The sequence below is a fragment of the Scyliorhinus torazame genome, chromosome 24 (assembly GCF_047496885.1).
Source record: "Scyliorhinus torazame isolate Kashiwa2021f chromosome 24, sScyTor2.1, whole genome shotgun sequence".
In the NCBI taxonomy this organism is placed as follows: Eukaryota; Metazoa; Chordata; class Chondrichthyes; order Carcharhiniformes; family Scyliorhinidae; genus Scyliorhinus; species Scyliorhinus torazame.
Window position 1 is genome coordinate 54,980,200 of NC_092730.1, and position 27,220 is coordinate 55,007,419.

General features: G+C 45.7%; 1 protein-coding gene and 2 non-coding genes across 3 annotated transcripts in view; 2 read left to right on the forward strand and 1 right to left on the reverse strand.

Annotated features, from left to right (window-relative positions):
* The window catches only part of LOC140400073 (histone H2B-like), a 240,427-nt gene extending 234,275 nt beyond the window's left edge, over window positions 1–6,152 (forward strand). The window contains exon 5 of the transcript XR_011938035.1: window positions 6,086–6,152. The gene's annotated coding sequence lies outside the window, so the exon portion shown is untranslated. The remainder of the gene's footprint in view (window positions 1–6,085) is intronic.
* Window positions 1,767–1,858, forward strand: trnap-agg (transfer RNA proline (anticodon AGG)). The gene is made up of 2 exons: window positions 1,767–1,802; window positions 1,823–1,858. It is a non-coding gene; the product is annotated as a tRNA-Pro (tRNA).
* A 2,375-nt stretch (window positions 6,153–8,527) lies between the features above and the next one.
* On the reverse strand, window positions 8,528–8,617 carry trnar-ucg (transfer RNA arginine (anticodon UCG)). Its single transcript is given in 2 exon segments — window positions 8,528–8,563; window positions 8,581–8,617. It is a non-coding gene; the product is annotated as a tRNA-Arg (tRNA).
* Window positions 8,618–27,220: the final 18,603 nt, after the last annotated feature.

Sequence of the window (27,220 nt, forward strand, 5' to 3'; positions counted from 1 at the left end):
TGGTGTGCTAGCATTCATTAGCAGAGGGATTGAATTTAAGAGCCGTGAGGTGATGATGCAGCTGTACAAAACCCTGGTAAGGCCACATTTTGAGTACTGTGTACAGTTCTGGTTGCCTCATTTTAGGAAGGATGTGGAAGCTTTGGAAAAGGTGCAAAGGAGATTTGTCAGGATGTTGCATGGAATGGAGAGTAGGTCTTACGAGGAAAGATTGAGGGTGCTTGGCCTTTTCTCATTAGAACCGAGAAGGATGAGGGGTTACTTGATAGATGATCAGGGGAATAGACAGTCAGAGACGTTTCCCCCGGGTGGACAAACCATTGCAAGGGGACATACAGTTAAGGTGAATGGTGGAAAATATAGGGATGATGTCAGAGGTAGGTTCTTTACCCAGATTGTAGTGGGGTCATGGAATGCACTGCCTGTGGAAGTAGTTGAGTCGGAAACATTATGGACTTTTAAGCAGCTATTGGATAGGTACATGGATTGCGGTAGAATGATATAGTGTAGATTAATTTCTTCTTAAGGGCAGCACGGTGATATTGTGGATAGCACAATTGCTTCACAGCTCCAGGGTCCCAGGTTCAATTCCGGCTTGGATCACTGTCTGTGCGGAGTCTGCACATCCTCCCCGTGTTTGCATGGGTTTCCTCCGGGTGCTCCGTTTTCCTCCGACAGTCCAAGGGTGGGCTGCTCTTTCCGGGGGCTGGTGCAGACTCGATTGGCCAAATGGCCTCCTTCTGCACTGTATATTCTATGATTAATCTAGGACAAAGGGCCGGCACAACATCGTGGGCGTAAGGGCCTGTTCTGTGCTGTAATTTTCGATGTTCTATCACTCACACCTTAACTATGAGGCCACTGATGAAGTCATGATGACTTCGAATTTCTCCTAAAATGCCAACTGAACACACTGACTGGCAGAATTACATTACCCACGTGATTGGCGAGACGCAACCACAGGCTGACTTGGCGAGTGGTGAAATCTGACATCACTGCTCTGATCATCACCAGTACAGAGAGATAAATGTCACATTGTTCATTCACATTTCTGATTTATTATGTGGGGAAACTGATGGGCTTTGGGACGCAATTAAAAGTTATTTTAAGTGAGATCAAATCAGCGGCTGGCGAGTTGTGTGCCACACACAGCAGCAGAGACTGCAGACAGAGAATGAATCGAATATTCACATGTCACACCGGAGAACACATCGGAGAACACTTCAGCAGTCAAGGGCATTCAGCCTCTGACCACCGGGTCAGCGTTCTCCAAGGCGGCCTTCAGGACGCGCGACAATGCAGAATCGACAAACAGAAACATGTAGCCACGTTCCGCACCCATGAGTGCGGCCTCAACCGGGTCCTTGTATTCATGTCGCATTACATTCACCCCCCACCATCTGGCCTGGGCTTGCGAAATACTCAGCAAGTGCAACGACTGGGCCCGTATGTCTTTTATTCTGTTCAGTAAGACGTCTGACAACACCAGGTTAAAGTCCAACAGGTTTGTTTCAAACACTAGCTTTCGGAGCACTGCTCCTTCCTCAGGTTCTGTTTTATTTTGTTCGCAGTGGAGGCTAACAAACCCAAAATACCCCAATTTACCCAATGATCCCAGTACGAAAAGCAAGGGACAACAATTTTTCTTTTGATTTTATTTTAACAACGAAACCAAATTGAACAGGAATATAGAAGCGCATTGAGCTGATACAATAAGCTTCGGGAGGCAATGAGAAGCTGGTTTGAGTGAGCTGTGATCTTCGGTTGGTTCGTTGGTCTAGGGGTATGATTCTCGCTTAGGGAGCTTCCATTTGCGATAAAATGCGAGAGGTCCCGGGTTCAAATCCCGGACGAGCCCTGTTTTTTTAAATCAGGACGATCGATATGGTGTCATTGACTGAAATCGGGAGCAGGGTTGAGCTGCAGAGAATATATCAGTGCAGAACATGTGAAGAAACGAACACGACATTTAAAGACCGTTTCACCATGGTGTCGGACTCTGAATTTATCCTCAGATATCAAGTAAAACAAACGAACGCTTGTGCATCCAGGTAGCTGGCTGAATGCAATGGTTGTATGTGACCCCGATAACCTTTGATTTATTTGCTGAACAAGAATCCTTCAATCTCCGCCTTAAAAATAATCAATGTCCCGCTTCCACGCCTTCTGAGGCAGAGTTCCAAAGTCGCACAACTCTCTGAAAGGGAGACATTTCCAAATCTCCGACCGAAAAGGGCGAAATCCTTGTTTTTCTCTGCCCAATAGTTCTGCTCTCACCCACAAGCAGTGACATCCTTTACACGTCCACCTTGTCAAGACCATTCAAAATCTGATGTACTTCAATCAAATTAACTGTCAGTCTTCACATCTCCACTGGAAACAAGTGCAGTCTGTCTAACCTTTCCTCATTAGAAACCCCGCTCATTCCTGGCACCAATCGAGGAAACCTCCTCTGAACCGTCTCCAACGTATTTACATCTTTCCCCAAATAAGGAGACCAAAACTGCACAGCATTAGCGAAATGTTACAGCTCCTGGCTTAAAAGGGACAGTAGTAATAGGGACAGTAGGATATAATTGGGGCTGAATATTAAGAACAGAATGTAATGGTCAATTAGAGGCTTTTCGGACTGGAAGAAGGTTTGTAGTGTTCCACATGGGTTCCTACTGGAATATTTGCTTTCCCTGATATATAACAATGTGCTAGATCATGGTGCACAGGGAACAGTTTCAAAGTTTGATGATGGTACAAACTTGGAAATTTTGTAAATTGAGACGTGGACAATCTGGATAGAACTTCAAAAAGATTTTCAATCTGGAGACGTGTGAGATGATGCATTTTGGTCGGGAAGTATAGAATCATAGAATTTACAGTGCAGAAGGTGGCCATTCGGACCATGGAATCTGCACCGGCTCTTCAAAGAGCACCCCACTGAAAACCACACCTCCACCCTGTCCCCGTATCCCAGCAACCCCATCTAACCTCAGGGCAATTTAGCATGGCCTATCCACCTAACCTGCACATCTTTGGAGTGTGGAAGGAAACCGGAGCACCCGGAGGAAACCCACGCAGACACAGGGAGAACACAGACACTGATCCAAGCGCGATCCGAACCTGAGACCCAGCGCTCTGAAGCCATAGTGCTAACCATTATGCTACGGTGCTGCCATTCAAATATTTATGGGATGAAGGAGCAGAGAGAAGTGGGTGTATGTGTGGATAGACCATTGAAGGTAGCAGGACAGGTGGAGAGAACAGACAATAAAGCAGATCTTATTCTGGGTTTATTCCGAATGGAAAAGAGAACAAGAGGAAGGAGGTTATGCTGAATCTGTACAAGGCGCCAGTTAGACATCAGATGGAATATTTTGCACAGCTCTGGGAGCCACAATATTGGAAGGCTGTGGACGTATTGGGCAGCGTGCAGAAGAGGTTTATAGAATAGGTTCCATTTATGAGGCTAGATTGGAGATGTTGGGAACGTTCTCCTTGGACAGAATCAGGCTGAGGGTAGATTTGATCGAGATGTTCAAAATCATGAGCGGGCGAGGCGAAGTAAATAGAGCGAAACAGTTCCCCCGAGTTAAAAGAGCAAGAACGAGAGGGCACAGATTTCAGTTGATTTGCAAAGGAAGCAGATGTGATGTTTGAAAAAGAAGCACTTTTGCACAACGAGTGCTTCGGGTCTGGAACGCACTGACTGGAAGTGTGGTGCAGGCAGGTTCAACTGAAGCGTTCAAGAGGGCATCAGGTGATTACTTGAATAGAAAAAACTTGCAACAGTTCGGGGACAGGGCGGGGGAATAGCACTAACTCGTAATGCTTGTTTGGAGAAACGGTGTAAACACGATTGTCCAAATGACCTCTTTCTGCGCTGTAACCATTCTCTGATCCTGTGATGTGGTTTCACCAATTCACTGTATCACTCAAGAATAACTCCCTTACTTTTATGTTCAACTCCTCTCGTAATAAGGATAGAAATCTACTCACCTTCTTAATTACTTGTTGCACTGACACACTCAGTTTTCGTGATTCATGCATCAGCAAACCGAGATCCCTCGTAATTCTGCAGCCGTTGGACGTCGAAGTAAAGCTCTGTTTATTTTTACTCTACCTGCCAAAGCGAAACCCTGCGCTATTTAAACATTGTTTTGGAGCTGCCAGGTTTCTGTCACTCACTCAACCTCTCTCTATCCGTCTGTAATCTGCTTCTGTCCTCTTCACAACATACTTCACTCCCTATCGTTGTGTGATTTTCAAAACTTCCCCACACAATGGGCTTTGTCCAGATATAAAATCCTGGAACAAGCAGAAAAACTCTGTGAGCCTGACGTGATTTAACACGCAGCCTTCGGATCGGCATTCAGAAGCGCTATCGGGCGCCACAAGACCTCCTGTCGAAGATTAAATTTCAATGCTGACAGATTTCCTCATTTACACCTTGATTATATCCTGTAAAGTGACGATCAGAAGAGAATCATGTAAGGAAACAGAATATTCGCTCCCTCGCTCCTTTCCCTCTTTACTTCCTGTTGATTTACATCGAATGGAAGAGTAACAGGAAAAATAAATAACCAGAGAGCAGAAACACAACATTACCCTGTGGGGTCAATTTATTCTCAAATGTCTCAATATATTGAGTGAGTGAGAAATACTTTAGCCTTTCGAGTTGAAAATGAATCTGAATCTGATTGAATCCACGAATGATAGAGTTTTATGGCCTTTTGTTTCTAATCGGTGAGATGCTGCAAATTGTGGACCAGCAGTTCCCAAAGTACAAGGGAGCAGTTCCATCCTTTCTTTTCTTCCTTCCTACATTGTTCTCTCCGTTTCTCCTTTCTCACCGAGATGGTAAAATGTTGGGAATTCCAGTTTAATTTCCTCTTCAGGCGGTGTTTTGTCAATTCCAAACGATATTGAACATTCCAATCAAATGCATTTGTTATTTCCCATTGTTGCTCCCTGTGTTTATTGTGTTGTATTCTCTCACTGTCTGTTTATGATCAATGTTCCGTCTCGCTGTCTGTTCCTGTGAAGATCAGCGTCACCTCCCGCCTAGCAGCCTTTAAGTTGCTCTGCGCCAATCATAGAAACATAAACAAATGGAGCATAAGGAGGCCGTTCGGCCCTTCGTGCCTTCTCTGCCATTCATTGTGATCATGGCTGATCATCCAACCCAATTGGCTGATCCCTCCTTCCCCCGCCTCCCCTCCCGTATTGTTGATTGCCTTCACCCCACGTGCGTCATCAAACTGTTTCTTGAAAATATAGTGGTTTTGCCTCAGCAAATTGCTGTGGGAGCAAATTCCAATCTGACCAAACTCTGCGTAAAGACATTTATACTCTTCTCCGTCCAACACGGTCTACCCCATATCCTCAGACTGTGACCCCTGGTTCTGAACATCCCACCATCAGGAGCATTCTTCCTGCATCAACTCTGTCCAGTCCTTTTGGAATTCGACAGCTTTCTATGAAATCCCCTCATTCTTCTGAACGCCAGCGAATACAATCGCAACCGCCCAGTCTCTCCTCATACGTCAGACCTTTAATCCCAGGAATCAGTGTGCTGTACCTCCTCTGCGCTCCCTCTACAGCAAGAACACCCTTTCTCAGAGAAGGAGACCAAATGTACACACGATATTCCAGACCTGGCCTCACCAGGGCCCTGGATAATTGCACCAAGAATATTCCTGCTCCTGCACTGTAATCCTCTCGCGATGAAGGCCAACATACTATTGACCTCCTTTCCCGCCTGCTGCACCTGCAAGCTCACCCTCAGCAACAGGTGTACGAGGACCGCCAGGTCTCGTTCCACATTCCCCTCTCCTATTAATGGACATTCAGATGACAATCTGCCTTCCTGGTTTTGCTCCCAAAGTGTATAACCTCACATTTATACATATTATACATTCATCTGCCATTCATTTTCCCACTCACTCAACACATGTGGAGTTAGAGCAATTCGTCCTGTCAGTTCGCATTTCATAATAGTTGGATTCCAGCTTGTGTGACTATCTGTGTGGAGTTTACACTTTACCTCGTGTCTTCATGGGTTTTTTCAGTGTGTTCCTGTTTCGTCCCACAGTGTAGGTTGGGTGGATTCGTCATGAGCAAGTGCGGGGTTATGAGGAGAAGCGGAAGAGGGGGTCCAGGTCGAGTGCGCTTTCCGAAGTTCGGTGCAGGCTCAAGAGGCCGAATGTCCTGCAGGGTTTCTCTGGATAACAAATTAGAATCATCAGAACTCCGACATTGACGGGATGTTTGAGGCGTCCGAGTGATGTCCATCATGATGCGATCAATTGTTTGTATCTTTCAGTCTTTCCGCGGTGTTTTATTTACAATGTGTAGAAACATGTTGGACATGGTGTTGAAGTGTTTCCCATCAGTCCAATCAGAACAATCCCTGAGCTGACATGATGGAAATGTAATTTGCTGACAGGAACAACATTTCCAACACTTCACATCTGGCTGCACATCTGGACCAATGCATTTAGACAACCTTCTTCCGTTAGTTATTGGGGATGTTAAAAGTCCATGAGGTGGTTTGGTGAAGTCAGGTTACATGGCGAGTTGGCCGAGAGGTGAAGGTGATGCGCTGCTAATCCATTGTGCTTTGCATCTGCGGGTTTGAATCCAGTCTCGTCGACACGGAACTAGGATGAAGGTTAGATTCGGAGTTCAACAGGCCTGAGGAATGAATCTTCTTGCACCAATCTCTATACCGACATTCCTAATCCTCTGTCTGATAATCGATTTAAATCACGACACCAGTTTTGGGCAGGAGTTTGGCACCATGAAAACATGCGGCTTCAGAATCTCTAAAACAGACGCCAGCTTCATCTGGGGCACTGCTGGCAGATTTTGTCTTTCCAGAACCGGCCACCCAGCCGTGAAAACAAGTTCATCAGATGATCTCATTACACTGTAAGACGGAGGAGCAGAAGTAGGTCATTCGGCCAATCGTGTCTGGTCCACCATTCAGATAGGTTTTAACTGATCTGATATAATCCTCAAACCCACTTTCCCACATCATCCCCATAATCCTTGATTTCCTTACTGATTAAAAATCTGTCTGTATCAGCCTTGAACATATTTACTGACCCAGCCTGACAGCCCTATTCGGTTACAAAAATGGTTCCACAGATACACTATAGTCTGAGAGAAGAAATTACTCATCATCCCTGCTTTGAATGGGCGGCCCCTTACTCTGAGATCATTCCCTTTTGTCCGAGACTCTCCCACATGAAGAAACAACCTCTCAGCATCCACCCGGTTAATCCCCTTGTAAATCGATTAAATCGGTGAATTTGAATGGTGGGATTTCTTACGTGTCCCAAAGTTTAGTTCAGGCCTCTGGATTCCCAATCCAGTGACATAATCTTTCATCCCTCTGGACATAAAACAGTTGATTCAGCTCATTGTTAACATCTTGGGCCAGTGGGCCTATGAATGGCAAATGGTGTTTAATTTGGATAAATGTGGGGAGATGCATTTTGGTTGATCCAATCAGAGCTGGACTCGTTCAATTAATAGTAAGGAGTTGGGTACAGTTATAGAACAAAAAGATCAAGGAGTGTACAGGTCCATAGCTCCTTGAAGATAGAGTCGTAGTCGGACAAAATGGTGAAGAAGGCATTCAGCATGCTCGGTTTTATTGGTCAGAATATTGAATACAGGAGTTGGGACGTCTTGTTGAAGTTGTACAAGACATTGGTAAGACCACACACGGTATGCTGTGTTCAGTTATGGTCACCCTACTAGAGGAAGGATATTGTTAACCTAGAAAGAGTGCAGAAGCAATTTACGAGGATGCTACCAGGACTTGATAGTCTGCGTTATAAGGAGAGGCTGGATAGGCCGGGACTTTTCCCCCTGTAGCTTGAGAGGCTTACGGGTGATCTTACAGCGATCTATAAAATAATGAGGAGCATAGATAAGGTAGGTAGTCGACACATTTCCCCAAAGGTAGATGTGTCTCGAACTAGAGGGCATTTGTATAAGGTGAGAGGGGAGAGATACTAAATAGACCAGGCAGGAAATTTCTTCACGCTGAGGGTGGTGAGTATCTGGGACGGGCTGCCAGAGGCAGGGGCGTGTACAATTTAATCTTTAAAAAATCAGTTGGACAGTTACATGGGCAGGATGGATAAGAGAGGGCCAAACACGGGCAAGTGGGACTAGCTTTGTGATAGAGACTGAACGGCATGATCAAGCTGGGCCGAACGGCCTGTTTTTATGCTGTAAACATCTATGACTCTATCCCTCTTCCTGAGGACATTCGAATTTCCTCCACAGAATTGTATTGAACCGATTGATACATAATAATTTATTCTACACTTTATCTAAATTAGACAGATATTGTGGATTCATTAGGGGCTAAACAAAATATGAGAGACAATTGAATGAACAAAGTTACAAGAAATTACATTCCAAAAAACCACAACAGTGTTTGGATGGACAGGTGGAAGTTTGAGCTGAGGAGGGAAAACTCGGCTGTCAGCAAGTTGCACCGGATTTCTGTAAAAAACGACCGCGGCAGGACTCGAACCTGCAATCTTCTGATATCATCACTGAAATTTACCGAAGTCAGACGCCTTATCCATTAGGCCACGCGACCACTGGTTATGATACGTGAGCTGATGTTTATCTCTTGTGAATAAATACTGCGATTCTATGTGTTTCATTTCTATTGTTTGGTGATCCGCTGTTTCCCAGATCCCAGAAAATACAAGGGAAAGCTCCAGCTTCCGGGCATGGTCATTTTCAAAGTGGAAAAGCCCTTCACTCTGTGAGCTGTGAAGATTCATGGAGGCTCGGGGACTCTCAGGCCGGCCAGGGCTCTTTATCCGGCTCCATTCACAGGAAAAGTGACTTCAGTTTCCGCAATAACATCCACTCTCTCTGAAACCCCCAAACTGAAAATCAGTCTCACCGTTAAGGTGAAGACTGCGGACTGCGGTTCCCGCCCCTGCTGTTTAATACAGATCACTATAACTGTGTACATTGAGCAGAAAGAAATTGCAGTTGTTTGTAAACATCTCTTACTGAACTCACTGTCATTCTGCATTAACAGGACGAGTTTGAGTCTCGTGATATTTGATCCGATATTAAACCTTGCAAAAATATAAACTGAGCAGGTAAATCAGAAATATCCGGAAAAGATTATTTGAATTGCGCTTTTGAACGGAGTCATTTCAAAAACATTCCAACACAGAGAGAAATTCCTGGAACCAGCTGCAGAAAATCTCCGGGAGCCTGACGTGATTTGGACGCAACCTTCTGATGTGGAGTCAGACGCGCTACCTTAGCGCCAGAAGCCCAAGTTCTAATAACTGAACCTTTCTCCTCAGAGATTTATTTTTTATTTACACTTTGACGGTACACTGTAAATCAGCACCTGTGCGAAAGAAACTCAAAGAAGTCTGATTGAGGGATACTAAAGTGCCCTGAAGTAAAGCAGCTGTACCACGTGGTTAAGGTGATGCACAATAATCCATTGTGCTCTGTACACGTGGCTTCATATCACATCCTCGTCTGTACCGTGTCTGTTGTGTCTCTGGTTAACTTGATGTGGGTGAAGTGAAAATGCTGTGATTTTTAGCTTTTGTTTGAGGCCTTGGGTGGTGAATAGTCAAACACTGTCCATACTGAAAGCACATTCATCGTGGCCGGAAACTTCCACAAGGCCAACCTCAAGAGTGTACTGCCAAAATTCCACCAGCACATCTCCTGTCCCACCAGGGGAGACAACACGATTGACCACTGCTCCTCAAAAATCAAGGGCACCTACCGTTCCATCCCGTGGCCGCACTTTGGAAAATCAGACCATAGGACTGTGCTCCTTCTCCCGGCATACAAGCAGAAACTTAAGTGGGAGAATCCAGCTAAGAAGGTCGTGCAGTGCTGGTCCGAGGAAGCAGAAGAGCTCTGACGTGACTGTTGGAGACAGTGGACTGGTCCATATTTAAGAACTCAGCAACTAACTGAAATGCGTATGTCACCACTGTCACAGACTTCATCAGCAATTGTGTGGACGACTGCATGCCAAAGAAAGCAGTACGTACGTTTCCCAACCAGAAACTGTCGTGTTGGGTGTTGTGATACACAAATGAACCAACACGGGTGTAGATGGTACAACTCTGTTTTATTATTCTGTACAATAATAACTATTAACTTCTGGCTGTGGTTCGTACTTCACCAGCAAACCTGTGGACCCAGCCCTAGCACTATCTTAGTGAGGCACTCAGCACATAGTGTATGTCTGAGTGGCACGCTGTCAGCTCTGTGCTCTGAGCTATCTCCTGGTAGAATGAGCGGGAACTGTGGTGTGCCCTGTTTTATAGTGCGTGTGCCCTCACTGGTGATTCGCTGCGATGTTGTGTGTGTGTTGGTTGGTCCAACTACCTGTCCATCAGTGTGTGTGTGTGATTGCACCATAACACCATAAGACATGGGAGTGGAAGTAAGACCATTCGGCCCATCGAGTCCTCCACCATTCAATCATGTCTGATTTCAACTCAATTTACCCGCTCTCTCTCCATAGCCCTTAATTCCTCGAGAAATCAAGAATTTATCAACGTCTGTCTTAAAGACACTAAACGTCCCGGCCTCCACCGCCCTCTGTGGCAATGAATGCCACAGACCCACCACTCTCTGGCTGAAGAAATTCCTCCTCATCTCTGTTCTAAAGTGACTCCCTTTTATTCTAAGACTGTGCCCCCGGGTCCTAGTCTCCCCTGCTAATGGAAACAACTTCCCTACGTCCACCCTATCTAAGCCATTCATTATCTTGTAAGTTTCTATTAGATCTCCGCTCAACCTCCTAAACTCCAATGAATATAGTCCCAGGATCCTCAGATGTTCATCGTATGTTAGGCCTCCCATTCCTGGGATCATCTGTGTGAATCTACACTGGACCAGCTCCACTGGCAGTATGTCCTTCCTGAGGTGTGGGGCCCAGAATTGCTCACAGAAGACTAAATGGGGAATAACTAGTGCTTTATAAAGCTTCAGAAGTACATCCCTGCTTTTATATTCCAAGCCTCTTGAGATAAATGACAACATTGCATTTCCTTTCTTAATTACGAACTCAACCTGCAAATTTACCTTCAGAGAATATGTTATGATATGTTAATGTGGATATCATGACATCCCCCCTTTTCACAAGGTAATGTGCCTACATGGTAATAAATATTGGTGTGTACTGAGTGCATATGAATATGTGCAACATTTACAACATGTACATGAGGCTAAACTATATACATCGGAAGGTGTCAGGTGCAACAGAGCAACGAGGTTGTCGCACAAACAAAACAAGTGCAATCAGCAAATATCAAAACAGAACTTCTGGAACAACAAGAAAGAAACACGTTAACAGTATTGCAAAACAATTCAGTGATTCCAATGTGCAAACAGGCTCATAAGTCCAGTCTATTAGGTGGGCGACGGATTTGGGTTGGCCGTTAGGGTGGCACACCATTCATCGCCCGGATTAATGCTGTGCACTGGCATCGGCTGGTGGGTCCGACTTGGGGACATCCAGTTCTTGTTTATTACCGCAACACAAAAGGCTTCCCGTTCGTCGGTATCACCGGTCTGCACGTCGTCAGGGTATGATTCGGTGTACGGGGGCTAAATGGCCCGCACGTCCCTGCGAGGCTGGCAGAATTGCAGAGAGTTGGCACGTTGAGCTGCTCGACAGCAGGCAGCGTAGTGGCCCATCCTGCTGCAGCAGAGGCATTGTCGCGCTTTGGCTGGACATTGCCGCTTCAAGTGTGCAAATCCACAGTTGCCGCACGTCGTGACGTCATGGGGTTCGTCGCGCCACCGTGCATGCATGGTGCGGTCCTGCATAGAGCATGCCTGCGCATCCCGTCTCTCTGTGTCGATGTCCCCTCTTTTCGCGCGTACAAGCGCGGGAGGCCTCGGAAAGCGCGCGAAATGGCCGCCCTCGTCCGGGCCGCGGGCCGGGAGGAACTCAATTGACTGGACCTGCTCGGCTCATAGGAACCCTGCCATGTCGATTCGGCTGCCTGGAATTTGGATCGCTGGTTGCGCCTTCGTGGAGGACACAGGTCTCGATAGCGGTGGCTAGGGTGTGGCGCTTTATGTTGAGGAGCTGCTGGCGTAGGGTGTCCGAGGTGACCCCAAAAACTATCTGATCCCGAATCATGGAGTCGGAGGTGGCTTCATAGCCGCAGGACTGCGCGAGGATATGGAGATATGTCAAATAAGACTGAAAAGGCTCATCCATACCCTGCAGGCGCTGCTGGAAGAGGTACCTCTTGAAGCTCTCATTTACTTCCACGCTGAAGTGTTGCTCAAATTTTAGAAGGACCGTCTTGTACTTCGTCTTGTCCTCGCCTTCCGTGAATGCCAGGGAGTTGTAGATGTGGATGGCGTGTTGCTCTGCCGTGGAGAGGAGGAGGGCGATCTTCCTGGTGTCCGATGCATTCTCCCTGCCTGTGGCTTCTAGGAAGAGTTGGAAGCTCTGTTTAAACAGCTTCCAGTTGACGCCAAGATTTCCAGCGATCCGGAATATGAAGGTTTCCAGCGATCCGATGTGGCGGGATGATGGTTTCAATGGCGCAGGATGGCGGGTTTCTGAAGAGGTGCAGGTAGGTCTCACAGTTGCTGGCGAGTATCTAGACCTGGTGTCATGTCGTGTTGGGTGTTCCGATAAACAAACAAACCAACACGTTTGTAGATGGTACAACTCTGTTTTATTATTCTGTACAATAATAACTATTAACTTCTGGCTGTGGTTCGTACTTCACCAGCAAGCCTGTGGAACCAGCCCTAGCACTATCTTAGTGAGACACTCAGCACATGGTGCATGTCTGAGTGGCACGCTGTGAGCTCTGTGCTTTGAGCTCTCTCCTGGTAGAATGAGCGGGAACTGTGGTGTTCCCTGTTTTATAGTGCGTGTGCTCTCACTGCTGATTGGCTGCGATGTTGTGTGTGTGTTGGTTGGTCCATCTACCTGCCCATCAGTGTTTGTGTGTTATTGCACCAAGATATGTTAATGAGGATATCATGACAGAAACCATGGCTTAATCGGGAGATTGACTCCCTACAGAAGGACAGATCTGAGGTGTTCAAGTCAGGCGGCCCTGACCTATACAATGAATCCAGGTACAACCTCGGTAAAGCCATCCGGGAAGCCAAGAGAGAATATCAGACCAAGCTAGAGTCACAGCCTAGCGTTACAGACTCTCGTCGGTTGTGGCAAGGTTTAAACAACATAACGGGCTACAAAGCGACGCCGAGCAGCGTCTCCAGCAGCAGAGCACCCCTCTCCGATGAACTCAATGCATTCTATGCTTGGTTCAAGCAGGAAACCATTGATCCGCTGTTGAGTGCCCCAACAGCCCAAAAAACACTCATACCCACCGATACTGAATTAATCCCACTTTTCCCAAACAGTAATTGTGATTGGTAGATACAGAAAGATTTCCACACTGATATTCGGCACCAATATCTGACAGAGACTGGATTCCACCCTCACGTGCAGTACCAGTCATTGACTGATAATGAATAAATCTATGAGGAGAAAGGTTCAGTGACCAGCACTTGAGCGTGTCGCGCAACGGTAGCGCGTCTGACTCCAGATCAGAAGGTTGCCTGATACGAAAGAGAAAATGATGGAAAATCACAGCAGGTCTGGCAGCATCTGTAGGGAGAGTAAAATCTAATGTTTTGAGTCTAATGACTTTTTGCCACATCAGGAGGTTTAGAAGCATAATATAAATAATCTTTTCAGGATGCTTCAATTTCTTTTCCAACTTCCTGGATTTATTTTTAAATTTGAGGTACACTTTCTTTATTGTCTCCCATCAGATCACCTTTACCTTTACCACTTGAGTATTTCTCATGTCCCCAGTTTCTATCCCTCACCGTCTGAAACTGATGTCGGAAACCAATCTTTGATTTTTGACCTAATTCATAATCATCTGCCGTTTCCGCTGCTAATCTCGCAGTTTTAACCCCCTGTTCTTCCACATGAGTTCTCACTAGATCAGGAATTGAATTTTTAAACTCCTCCAAAAGTATTATTTCTCTGAGAGCTTCATATTTTTGTTCTATTTTCAAACCCCTTATCCACCAATCAAAATTACTCTGTTTGAGCCTTTCAAACTCCATGTATGTTTGACCAAATTCTTTCCTTAAATTTCTAAACCTTTGTCTGTAAGCTTCAGGCATTAGCTCATATACACTCAAGATGGGTTTCTTCACCTCCTCATACGTTTCAGATACCTCATCCGGTAGTGATGCAAACACTTCACTCGCTCTGCCTACCAGCTTTGTTTGAATCAGTAACACCCAGATGTCCTGCAGCCATTTCATTTGTTTAGCTACCTTCTCAAATGAAATGAAAAAGGCTTCCACTTCCTTCTCGCCAAGCCTTGGCAATACTTGGACAGAATTAAATAGATTCTTACCAAGCCTTCGACTATGACGCTCGTACTCACTATCTTCATCGCTATCATCCAACTGTCCGTTTCACTTTACGTCTGCCAATTTTAACTGATTGTCATGTTTCATGGCCATTTTCTGATGTTCAAACTCCCTCTCTTTATCTTTTTCCCTGATCTGTATCTCCCTTTCTTTTTCTTTTTGTTCTGCTAGGGCTACTCTTGCTTTTCACCTTTCTTCTCTCTCCTTTTCTTTTTCCTCTCTCTCTTTCTCTTTCTTTTTCCTCTCTCTCTCTTTCTCTTTCTTGCTCCTCTCTCTCACTCTCGTATGCAAGCCGCTTTAATTCTTTCTCATGTTGCATTTGTTCAATTTGCAACTGAATTTTTGCCATTTCCAATGAGTCAAACCCTATCTCAGGCAACTGTAAATGCTTGACCACCGCATCTTTTCCGCATTTTGTCAGGCTATGTTAACTGCAATATTCTTGCCAAATCTAACAGTCTGCTTTTCGTTTCTGTCCGTAAAGTACTACGTGTGACATGCTCCACCCCCAAAAACTGCTGAGCCTCTGAAAGGGCCATTGTTCACAACACTCTCCCCACTTAAACTAAAGTACCACACCGGAAAAGCAACAATCCTTCACTGTCTTTAAGTTCACAAAAGCCAATCCAATCGACAGACTTTTATTCCGGACGAGCCCCCAATTGTTATGGGCGAGGCATTTTCAGAACCCCAAAATGTAACATGGAGTTCAACCAACCTCTCCCTTTAATTGATTTGTTGCTTTTCCTAGCACACGGCTTTTTCCCTAGGTATGGCATTACAATTATGGACACGTGGGTTTTTAAACACCAAACACTGTTTATTCCATCAACTCAACTTAACATCTTCAATAAACATTGGATCTCTTAACACCCCTTACTTCAAAGATAACTCAGAAAATATTGCAACAGTAAATAATTCCTTAAAATGTTCCTTCAAACTTCCAAGCGACTTCAAACAGAATCACATCAAGTTAAGGGCTTTACAATTATGAATTTAAATCACCCAAATGATCCCGAGATGGTCTTTTATGTCAGAGATCCAGCTCCCTGCAAACACAGACACTCCCTAGCTCTTTTCAAACTTGCAGCTCTCTGGAAACACACAGACACACAAAACCTGCTTTTTAAACTGAAACTAAAAACCTGCAAAATGGCTGACCTAAAGCCCAGCTCCACCCACTCTCTGACATCACTGTTTTCTTAAATTTACATTGCTTCAACATCCATGTCTTGAAGGTACACTCACACTAGGCTAAATCGCTGGCTTTTAAAGCAGACCAAGGCAGGCCAGCAGCCTGCCCGTACCAGCCTCCCCGAACAGGCGACGGAATGTGGCGACTAGGGGTTTTTCACAGTAACTTCATTGAAGCCTACTCGTGACAATAAGCGGTTTTCATTTCATTTCTTTTCATTTCATTTCATTCATGACAGTACACTATGCAACCATGTCATTTATCTACCTTCTGTATGTGATTCGTCATTGTTTGCGATATGACTTACCACAGTGCAATCATCCACAAAATTATAGATTGAGTTGGAGCTAAATCCTGCCACACAGGATATGCCTCCATGATTTACTAATTGAGCAGATCCTCCTGGCTTGTGCTCTGACCGCGATCCGGGGAACTGCCGGAATCCAGACACGTGATCATGTTAGTTGCGTCATCAGGTCATCATGTGACCATTCGGCCTGCACAGGTCTCCTGTGCTGTAATTTCTAGATTTCATCATTTTAATTTTCTTCCAGACTGGGAAGTGTGGTCCTGTTCCATTGGAATTTCTAATAGATTTCCAATGTAACTGATGGTGTTCCACAAACTATTTAATCGGTGGAATTGTGCGTTTCGGGAGCTGAGATTTTCGAGTCTCTCAAGGCTTCTCTCCAAATCCAATGGTCATTTCCCACGAAGATTCAACCCCTCCTCACATAAACCCCGGGACCCCGTTGATCGTTTGAATGTAGTAACTTCCTGGAGTGATTCCAGGCTGGTTTTAGAATGTATTCCATCGACCAAATTACCAATGAAATGATCCAGCTGCAATGGCTGAGTGGTTAAGGCGTTGGACTTGATATCCAATGGGGGTTTCCCGCGCAGGTTCGAGCCCTGTGATTCGAAATGTTTGTTGAACTCCCCGCCCAAGCCGCTGACTCGAGAATGAATCGGAATGTTTGTAAATGAACCGTTTGAACCTATATCGAGTTCAGTCAGATATTTAACGTTTGTTTTTGGAACTGAACGAAATATAAAGAAGCTCGCACTCAAAACAACAATCAATAAATAATAACGTTTCCTGCAACGTTCGGAAGGAGAAGCAGCAACGGCAGCGAATGGAAACGTGGTTCGGTTTCATTCAGCTGAATGTATTTCTGGGTAAAAATATCGTGGCAGAAATGGAACATATTTTATTTCTCTATCTGTTTCTTTGTTTCTTTCTCTCTCCCTCACTCACTGTTTTTGTGCTTCTCTGGGGACTGATTGGATACAGTGAAATTCAGCCCCATCTCATCCAACTCTTTTGGACCAACACGTCCTGGTGATGGACGGTCCTGAATCAGTGGAAGAATCGACAAACTATTCCAGTCTTGGCTCTGTGAGAAGTTCCATTCCTGGTTGTGAGGTGGTTCTGAGATAAAGGGATCGAGAGAGAACGAGGTGACTGCAGTCTGACTCTTACTCTGAAAACCAGTTAGTGTGCCCTTGTAGAAAGTGGATGTGTCTGAGAACAAGAGGAAAGCAGATCATGGGCCTGTGATTGATTTTATTGAGCCGGACCTTGAAAAGTGAAGCAAACTTCTAACCAGTCGGCGCCTGTCTGAGAACTGGTAAGGAATTACGGCTGATATTGAAATGGTTCATCTTTAATTAGTTACAGCAAATCGATTCTTTCAGGGGTGTTGGTGTATTGTTTTCAGAGTCACTGTCATAGTTTCTTAAAATATGATTTGTGCTTGTTTTTGTTTTGTTCAGTAATTTGGGGAATCCATTTGGAGGAGGTGCAGTTGGTCAATATCTGTGCCTCTTGCTTGGCAGCTCCCCGGGAAGCAGCAGCTCCATTCCTATCCAGATCTGTGGGCCAAACAGGAGACCCAAACTATTGCGCACTGCTGCCATCTCCTGGCTGAAAGCAAGTTGTGCAGCAAGGCAACGATGTATTCGTGACACGTTTCAATTGGAGCAAAATAACATTAACATGGTTAAATATTATCATTGTAGTATCACATTTAAATCCCCAGATAGCTGATTTCTGCCTGAGCGACCCAGCTCATCCCGATCTATCGGAAAATGAAAGATTCCCATTACAGCCATATTGGTTACAAGAATATCCAATCTCTGATTTAATACATTCCCCCGCTTCATTGTTTGTGTATTCGTTCTATAAATACAGAGGGGATGACATTGCCCGGGGACAGGTGGTGGTATAGTGGTGACTGTCCCAGCATTTGACCCAGCTTCAGTTCCTGGCCATCACAGTGGTGAATTATTTAATTAAATAAGTGGTTGTGGTGTAATGGTGATGTTCCTGGGCTAGTAATCCAGAGGCCCAGGCTAATTCTCGAAGGGCACAGGTTCAAAATCCCTCCATGGCAACTGGTGGAATTTATTTGGAGGCGGCACGGTGGCACAGTGGTCTGCACTGCTGCCTCACAGCGCCAGTTCCCAGGTTCGATTCTGGCCTCGGGTGACTGTCTGTGTGGACTTTGCACGTTCTCCTCGTGTCTGCGTGGGTTTCCTCCGGGTGCTCCGGTTTCCTCCCAAGGATGTGGTTAGGTGAATTGGGTGTCTTTGTGGGGGAAATTGCCCCAAAAAGATTAGGTGGGGTTACGGGGCTAGGAGTGAGAATTGGATCTATCTTACAGATAGGTTCTGGATTAATAAGGGGATCAGGGGTTATGGGGAGAAGGCAGGAGAATGGGGATGAGAAACATATCAGCCATGATTGAATGGCGGAGCAGACTCGATGGGTCGAGTGGCCTAATTCTAGGGCAGCATGGTAGCACAAGTGATTAGCACTGTGGCTTCACAGTGTCAGGGTCCCAGGTTTGATTCCCCACTGGGTCACTGTCTGTCTGGAGTCTGCACGTTCACCCCGTGTCAGCGTGGGTTTCCTCTGGGTGCTCCGGTTTCCTCCCACAGTCCAAAGACGTGCAGGTTAGGTGGATTGGCCATGATAAATTGCCCTTAGTGACCATAAAGGTTAGGAGGGGTTATTGGGTTCCGGGGATAGGGTGGAAGCGAGGGCTTAATAGGGTCGGTGCAGACTCGATGGGCCGAATGGCCTCCTTCTGCCTTGAGGAGGTGGTGGAAGCAGGGACGATAGTGACATTTAAGGGGCATCTTGACAAATACATGAATAGGATGGGAATAGAGGGATACGGACCCAGGAAGTGTAGAAGATTGTAATTTAGTCGGGCAGCATGGTCGGCAGGGGCTTGGAGAGCCGAAGGGCCTGTTCCTGTGCTGTACATTTCTTTGTTCTTTGTAAATATCGCAGGTCAGGACAGGAAAGGAGGGGACACTCCTCAAATAAAATTCACCAATTGTTCTCATCACCCATGGGTTTCTTATCTAATAACCAGCATCACTTTGTTTTGAGTGGAAACATAGTTTAAATAAACAACAATGTTCAACATTAATAACTAAGTTCTCAGTCTGAAACAATAGTAAATAGGTGGGTTAAACGGGCCAGAAATACGAGCCACGCAAAGTTCCGTTTACAGAATGAGCTTAAAACACTCCTAGTGGCTGAATAAATTAATCACTAAGTAAGTTACATAATTAATACCAGTAAAAAGTTATTAGGGGACTCTATAGTCAGGGGCACAGATATGCGCTTCTGTGGACGTGAAAGAGATCCCAGGATGGTATGTTGCCTCCCTGGTGCCAGGGTCCAGGATGTCTCCGAACGGGTAGAGGGAATCCTGAAGGGGGAGGGCAAACAGGCAGAGGTCGTTGTACATATTGGTACTAACGACATAGGCAGGAAGGGGCATGAGGTCCTGCAGCAGGAGTTCAGGGAGCTAGGCAGAAAGTTAAAAGACAGGACCTCGAGGGTTGTAATCTCGGGATTACTCCCTGTGCCACGTGCCAGTGAGGCTAGAAATAGGAAGATAGAGCAGATAAACACGTGGCTAAACAGCTGGTGTAGGAGGGAGGGTTTCCATTATCTGGACCACTGGGAGCTCTTGCGGGGCAGGTGTGACCTGTATAAGAAGGACGGGTTGCATCTAAACCGGAGAGGCATAAATATCGTGGCTGCGAGGTTTGCTAGTGTCACACGGGAGGGTTTAAACTGGTATGGCAGGGGGGTAGGCACGGGAGCAATAGGTCAGAAGGTGAGAGCATTGAGGAAGAACTAGGGAATAGGGACAGTGTGGCTCTGAGGCAGAGCAGACGGGGAGAAGTTGCTGAACACAGCGGGTCTGGTGGCCTGAAGTGCATATGTTTTAATGCAAGAAGAATTACGGGTAAGGCAGATGAACTTAGAGCTTGGATTAGTACTTGGAACTGTGATGTTGTTGCCATTACAGAGACCTGGTTGAGGGAAGGGCAGGATTGGCAGCTAAACGTTCCAGGATTTAGATGTTTCAGGCGGGATAGAGGGGGATGTAAAAGGGGAGGCGGAGTTGCGCTACTTGTTCGGGAGAATATCACAGCTGTACTGCGAGAGGACACCTCAGAGGGCAGTGAGGCTATATGGGTAGAGATCAGGAATAAGAAGGGTGCAGTCACAATGTTGGGGGTATACTACAGGCCTCCCAACAGCCAGCGGGAGATAGAGGAGCAGATAGGTAGACAGATTTTGGAAAAGAGTAAAAACAAAAGGGTTGTGGTGATGGGAGACTTCAACTTCCCCAATATTGACTGGGACTCACTTAGTGCCAGGGGCTTAGACGGGGCGGAGTTTGTTAGGAGCATCCAGGAGGGCTTCTTAAAACAATATGTAGACAGTCCAACTAGGGAAGGGGCGGTACTGGACCTGGTATTGGGGAATGAGCCCGGCCAGGTGGTAGATGTTTCAGTAGGGGAGCATTTCGGTAACAGTGACCACAATTCAGTAAGTTTTAAAGTACTGGTGGACAAGGATAAGAGTGGTCCGAGGATGAATGTGCTAAATTGGGGGAAGGCTAATTATAACAATATTAGGCGGGAACTGAAGAACATAGATTGGGGGCGGATGATTGAGGGCAAATCAACATCTGACATGTGGAAGGCTTTCAAGTGTCAGTTGAAAGGAATACAGGACTGCATGTTCCTGTGAGGAAGAAAGAGAAATACGGCAATTTTCGGGAACCTTGGATGACGAGTGATATTGTAAGCCTCGTCAAAAAAAAAAAGGAGGCATTTGTCAGGGCTAAAAGGCTGGGAACAGACGAAGCCTGCGTGGAATATAAGGAAAGTAGGAAGGAACATAAGCAAGGAGTCAGGAGGGCTAGAAGGGGTCACGAAAAGTCATTGGCAAATAGGGTTAAGGAAAATCCCAAGGCTTTTTACACGTACATAAAAAGCAAGAGGGTAGCCAGGGAAAGGGTTGGCCCACGGAAGGATAGGCAAGGGAATCTATGTGTGGAGCCAGAGGAAATGGGCGAGGTAGTAAATGAATACTTTGCATCAGTATTCACCAAAGAGAAGGAATTGGTAGATGTTGAGTCTGGAGAAGGGGGTGTAGATAGCCTGGGTCACATTGTGATCCAAAAAGATGAGGTGTTGGGTGTCTTCATAAATATTAAGGTAGATAAGTCCCCAGGGCCTGATGGGATCTACCCCAGAATACGGAAGGAGGCTGGAGAGGAAATTGCTGAGGCCTTGACAGAAATCTTTGGATCCTCGCTGTCTTCAGGGAATGTCCCGGAGGACTGGAGAATAGCCAATGTTGTTCCTCTGTTTAAGAAGGGTAGCAAGGATAATCCCGGGAGCTACAGGCGGTTGAGCCTTACTTCAGTGGTAGGGAAATTACTGGAGAGAATTCTTCGAGACAGGATCTACTCCCATTTGGAAGCAAATGGACATATTAGTGAGAGGCAGCACGGTTTTGTGAAGGGGAGGTCGTGTCTCACTAACTTGATAGAGTTTTTCGAGGAGGTCACAAAGATGATTGATGCAGGTAGGGCAGTAGATGTTGTCTATATGGACTTCAGTAAGGCCTTTGACAAGGTCCCTCATGGTAGACTAGTACAAAAGGTGAAGTCACACGGGATCAGGGGTGAGCTGGCAAGGTGGATACAGAACTGGCTAGGCCATAGAAGGCAGAGAGTAGCAATGGAGGGATGCTTTTCTAATTGGAGGGCTGTGACCAGTGGTGTTCCACAGGGATCAGTGCTGGGACCTTTGCTCTTTGTAGTATATATAAATGATTTTGAGGAAAATGTAACTGGTCTGATTAGTAAGTTTGCAGACGACACAAAGGTTGGTGGAATTGTGGATAGCGATGAGGACTGTCGGAGGATACAGCAGGATTTAGATTGTCTGGAGACTTGGGCGGAGAGATGGCAGATGATGTTTAATCCGGACAAATGTGAGGTAATGCATTTTGGAAGGTCTAATGCAGGTAGGGAATATACAGTGAATGGTAGAACCCTCAAGAGTATTGAAAGTCAAAGAGATCTAGGAGTACAGGTCCACAGGTCATTGAAAGGGGCAACACAGGTGGAGAAGGTAGTCAAGAAGGCATACGGCACGCTTGCCTTCATTGGCCGGAGCATTGAGTATAAGAATTGGCAAGTCATGTTGCAGCTTTATAGAACCTTAGTTAGGCCACACTTGGAGTATACTGTTCAATTCTGGTCGCCACACTACCAGAAGGATGTGGAGGCTTTAGAGAGGGTGCAGAAGAGATTTACCAGAATGTTGCCTGGTATGGAGGGCATTAGCTATGAGGAGCGATTGAATAAACTCGGTTTGTTCTCACTGGAACGAAGGAGGTTGAGGGGAGACCTGATAGAGGTATACAAAATTATGAGGGGCATAGACAGAGTGGATAGTCAGAGGCTTTTCCCCAGGGTAGAGGGCTCAATTACTAGGGGGCATAGGTTTAAGGTGAGAGGGGCAAGGTTTAGAGTAGATGTACGAGGCAAGTTCTTTACGCAGAGGGTAGTGGTTGCCTGGAACTCGCTACCGGAGGAGGTAGTGGAAGCAGGGACGATAGGGACATTTAAGGGGCATCTTGACAAATATATGAATAGGATGGGAATAGAAGGATACGGACCCAGGAAGTGTAGAAAATTGTAGTTTAGTCGGGCAGCATGGCCGGCGCGGGCTTGGTGGGCCGAAGGGCCTGTTCCTGTGCTGTACATTTCTTTGTTCTTTGTTTGAGGTAATCACACATTATAGACAACGACATGCTTCCTTCAATGTTAATCTCCTTAATGACATCAAATACAATTGGCCTGAAATCTCTATTGAATAAATAAACAGCAAATTCTACAGTCAGCCCAGGAACAACCCGCGCCTTCATTCCACTTATTGTTACTTTCATTTCCCTAATCCCACTTCTTTATCACAAAGGTTTCTTTAAACTCCCTTCAAGAAAAGTGCTCACTTTCATCATCGACCATTCGTAATTGTTTTCTTTTGTATAAAACTTATGTCAAAGAGGAATGAGAAAGACTGGCTGTAGGTAATGGTGACATGTCATGTGGACCAGATGTGATGCAGCTGAGGATGCTGAGTGATGTAATAGTGGACACTGTGAAGTTACTGGCCAGAAACTTCCGAATTCGATTTGCGTTTTTAATGGACAGCTACAATCCACTTGTTTATTCCAGGACACAACAATGAATAAAGTGAATCAGTGCTGAACAGTTTCTATCATCCCAATCCTCCAGCTTGTTCTTATTGACAAACCGGTCCAGGATTGAAGTTTTTTGCTTTAAGAATGAGACCACCACCTCCTGGGAATACAGCAGCGATTCCTCGAGGACCTGAGCTGTAAACGTGAAATTCAGTGAAAGGATTTCACCCTCCGCACGGAATCTGATCACCACCTCAACCCCAACATTCAACTTGGGTGGGTAGGCAAGACAATTTCTTCCCCCCGCCCCCCACACAGACTGGGTAATATCCCAAACTCGTATCCTGCTATTGTCACAATGCTCCACAACATCACTCTCTTCCCAAATCTCCTGGAATCTCACCCCAAATCCTCAAACCTTTTATTCTGTATTCAAACAACATTTTGTCCCCTGACTAAGTTCATCCTGGGAAGAGAGGTTTGGTATTCCGAGTTCCTCTGCAGATATCCGGTTTTTGTTTAATGACCAAAAGAGGCCTAAAACCTGAAAGAAAGCCTCTCTCACAGCCCTGTGAGCATGTCGCAAAGAGACGGTGCAGCCAATACCCGCAGAGTAGATAACAATGGAGAGAACTGTGAGGAATTTCAGCGTCAACATTCGGTGGAAATAAAGGATTCAAAAGAAAACATTATTTTAACGACTGAACAGATTCTCTGGGAGCAGGACTGAAGTCAAAGGGAAAAATCCAGTTGATTTCTAGTCGAAAGCATTAATCATTGGACTGAATTCAGTCCTTCTGTTAAAATGTCTGTAAATTATCCACTGGAAAGTGAAGGACAAGTTAAACCTGCAATTCTGGAACAAAGACAGATTTTGCGCTGTTGTATTCTTTGGGGAGAATTACAGAACAAAGAGATCTAGGGGTACAAGTTCGGAGCTCCTTGTAAGTAGAGTCGCAGGTGGACAGGGTGGTGAAGAAGCCATTCAGCATGCTCGGATTTATTGATCAGGATATTGAATACAGGAGTCGGGACGTCTTATTGAAGTTGTACAATACATTGGTAAGAGCACACATGAAATACTATGTTCAGTTCTAGTCACCCTATTATGGGAAGTATATTGGTAAACTAGAAAGAGTGCCGAAGAGATTTACGAGGATGCTACCAGGACTTGGTCCTCTGGGTTATAAGGAGAGACGGGACAGGCTTGGAATTTTTACCTGGAGCGTCGGAGGCTTCGAGGTGAACTGATAGAGGTCTATAAAATAATGAGGAGCATAGATCAGGCAGATAGTCAACATATGTTCCCAAAGGTAGAGGAGCCTAAAGGGCATAGGTTTAAGGTGAGAGGGGAGAGATGCCAAAGAGACCAGAGAGGATTTGCTTTCACGCGGAGGGTGGTGAGCATCCGAAATGGACTGCCAGAGGCAGTGTAGAATCGGTACAATGTTTTCCTTTAAAATACAGTGAGATATTTACATAGAACATAGAACAGACAGCACAGAACAGAACAGGCCCTTCGGCCCACGATGTTGTGCCGAACCTTTGTCCTAGATTAATCATAGATTATCATTGAATTTACAGTGCAGAAGGAGGCCATTCGGCCCTTTGAGTCTGCACCGGCTCCTGGAAAGAGCACCATACCCAAACTCAACACCTCCACCCAACACCAAAGCAAATTTTGGACATTAAGGGCAATTTATCATTGGCCAATTCACCTAACCTGCACATCTTTGGACTGTGGGAGGAAACCGGAGCACCCGGAGGAAACCCACGCAGACACGGGTAGGACGTGCAGACTCCGCACAGACAGAGACCCAAGCCGGAATCGAACCTGGGACCCTGGAGCTGTGAAGCAATTGTGCTATCCACAATGCTACCGTGCTGCCCTTAAGAACAAATAAATCTACACTATATCATTTTAGCGTAATCCATGTACCTATCCAATAGCTGCTTGAAGGTCCCTAATGGTTCCGACTCAACTACTTCCACAGGCAGTGATTCCATGCCCCCACTACTCTCTGGGTAAAGAACCTACCTCTGATATCCCTCCTATATCTTCCACCTTTCACCTTACATTTATGTCCCCTTGTAATGGTTTGTTCCACCCGGGGAAAATGTCTCTGACTGTCTACTCTATGTGTTCCCCTGATCATCTTATAAACCTCTATCAAGTCGCCCCTTATCCTTCTCCGTTCTAATGAGAAAAGCCCTAGCACCCTCAACCTTTCCTCGGAAGACCGACTCTCCATTCCAGGCAACATCCTGGTAAATCTTCTTTGCACCTTTTCCAAAGCTTCCACATCCTTCCTAAAATGAGGCGACCAGAACTGTACACAGTACTCCAAATGTGCCCTTACCAAAGTTTTGGACAGCTGCATCATCACCTCACGACTCTTAAATTCAATCCCTCTGTTAATGAACGCGAGCACACCATAGGCCTTCTTCACAGCTCTATCCACTTGAGTGGCAACTTTCAAAGATGTGTAAACATAGACCCCAAGATCTCTCTGCTCCTCCATATTGCCAAGAACTCTACCGTTAACCCTGTATTCCGCATTGATATTTGTCCTTCCAAAATGGACAACCTCACACTTTTCAGGGTTAAACTCCATCTGCCACTTCTCAGCCCAGCTCTGCATCCTATCTATGTCTCTTTGCAGCCGACAACAGCCCTCCTCACTATCCACAACTCCACCAATCTTCGTATCGTCTGCAAATTTACTGACCCACCCTTCAACTCCCTCATCCAAGTCATTAATGAAAATCACAAACTGCAGAGGACCCAGCGGTACGCCACTGGTAACTGGGATCCAGGCTGAATATTTGCCATCCACCAGCACTCTCTGACTTCTATCAGTTAGCCAGTTCGTTATCCAACTGGCCAAATTTCCCACTATCCCATGCCTCCTTACTTTCTGCATAAGCCTACCATGGGGAACCTTAACAAATGCTAATTTGATCAAATCAAATTTATCTGGGCAGGGTGAATATAGAGGGACATGGATCAAATGTGGGCAAGTGGGACTAACTTGGTGATAGAAACTGGGCATCATGGACAAGCTGGGCCGAAGGACCTGTTTCCATGCTGTAAACATCTATGACTCTGTGACTTTATGGAGGAAGTGTTCAATCACACAGATCAGGTCAAACGCAGTGACACCCTGCTGGGATTGATCTAAGCTACAGAGTGTGAGGATGTTTAGCTGAACAAACCGGAATGCTTGAAATATTTTACGAATCTGTGGTATCACTGACAAGAGAAATAGTGAACATTTCAGATCCTGACCCTTCATTGGAACGACCTGTTCGTCTCTCCACAGAAGCTGCCGTGTCAGCTGAATATTTGCAGCATTTTCTGTCTTTGTTTCAGATTTGCGGCATCCGCAGTATTTTGCTGTTGGGCCAAAGGACAATGAGTTGTCTTTCCTGCTCTGAGGGTTATTGCAGGTCTCTCTGGCTGTGATTATCGCTGATTATCCATCTCTGGGATCTGTATTATTCAATAAGACTGCCGTTTGTGGAGGGTTTCTGAAATCCAGTCAGGGAGCTGGAGTTAAAATACACGGAGCCCTTACTCAATCTAAATGTAGGGCAGAACAGTCTCGAGGTGCTCAACGACCAGCCCAGTTTGTTTGTTCCTGTGAATACAACAGGATATAAACAGAGACAGCTGCAAACACATGTTGCATTTCATTCAGAAAGTCATCGAATCAGACAGCAGAGAAATGGCCCTTCAGCCCATCGCATCTGTGCCGGTCAGAAACAACCACCGAACCATTCTCATCCCATTTCCCAGCACTTGGATCATCGCCTCGTGTACCCTGGGATCGCAAATGCCCATCTAAACACTTCTTAGATATTATGAGGGGCTCTGCTCCACCAACCTTTCAGGCAGCGAGTTCCAAACTCCCGCCTCCCTCCAGGGAAAGAGGTTTTCCAATAAACGGTTTCACAAGAAAAGCCTCTGCATTCAGGAGCTGAAAAGGGAGAGATGACCCCTCTGTCATCTTGTACTCTGTGCCGCTATT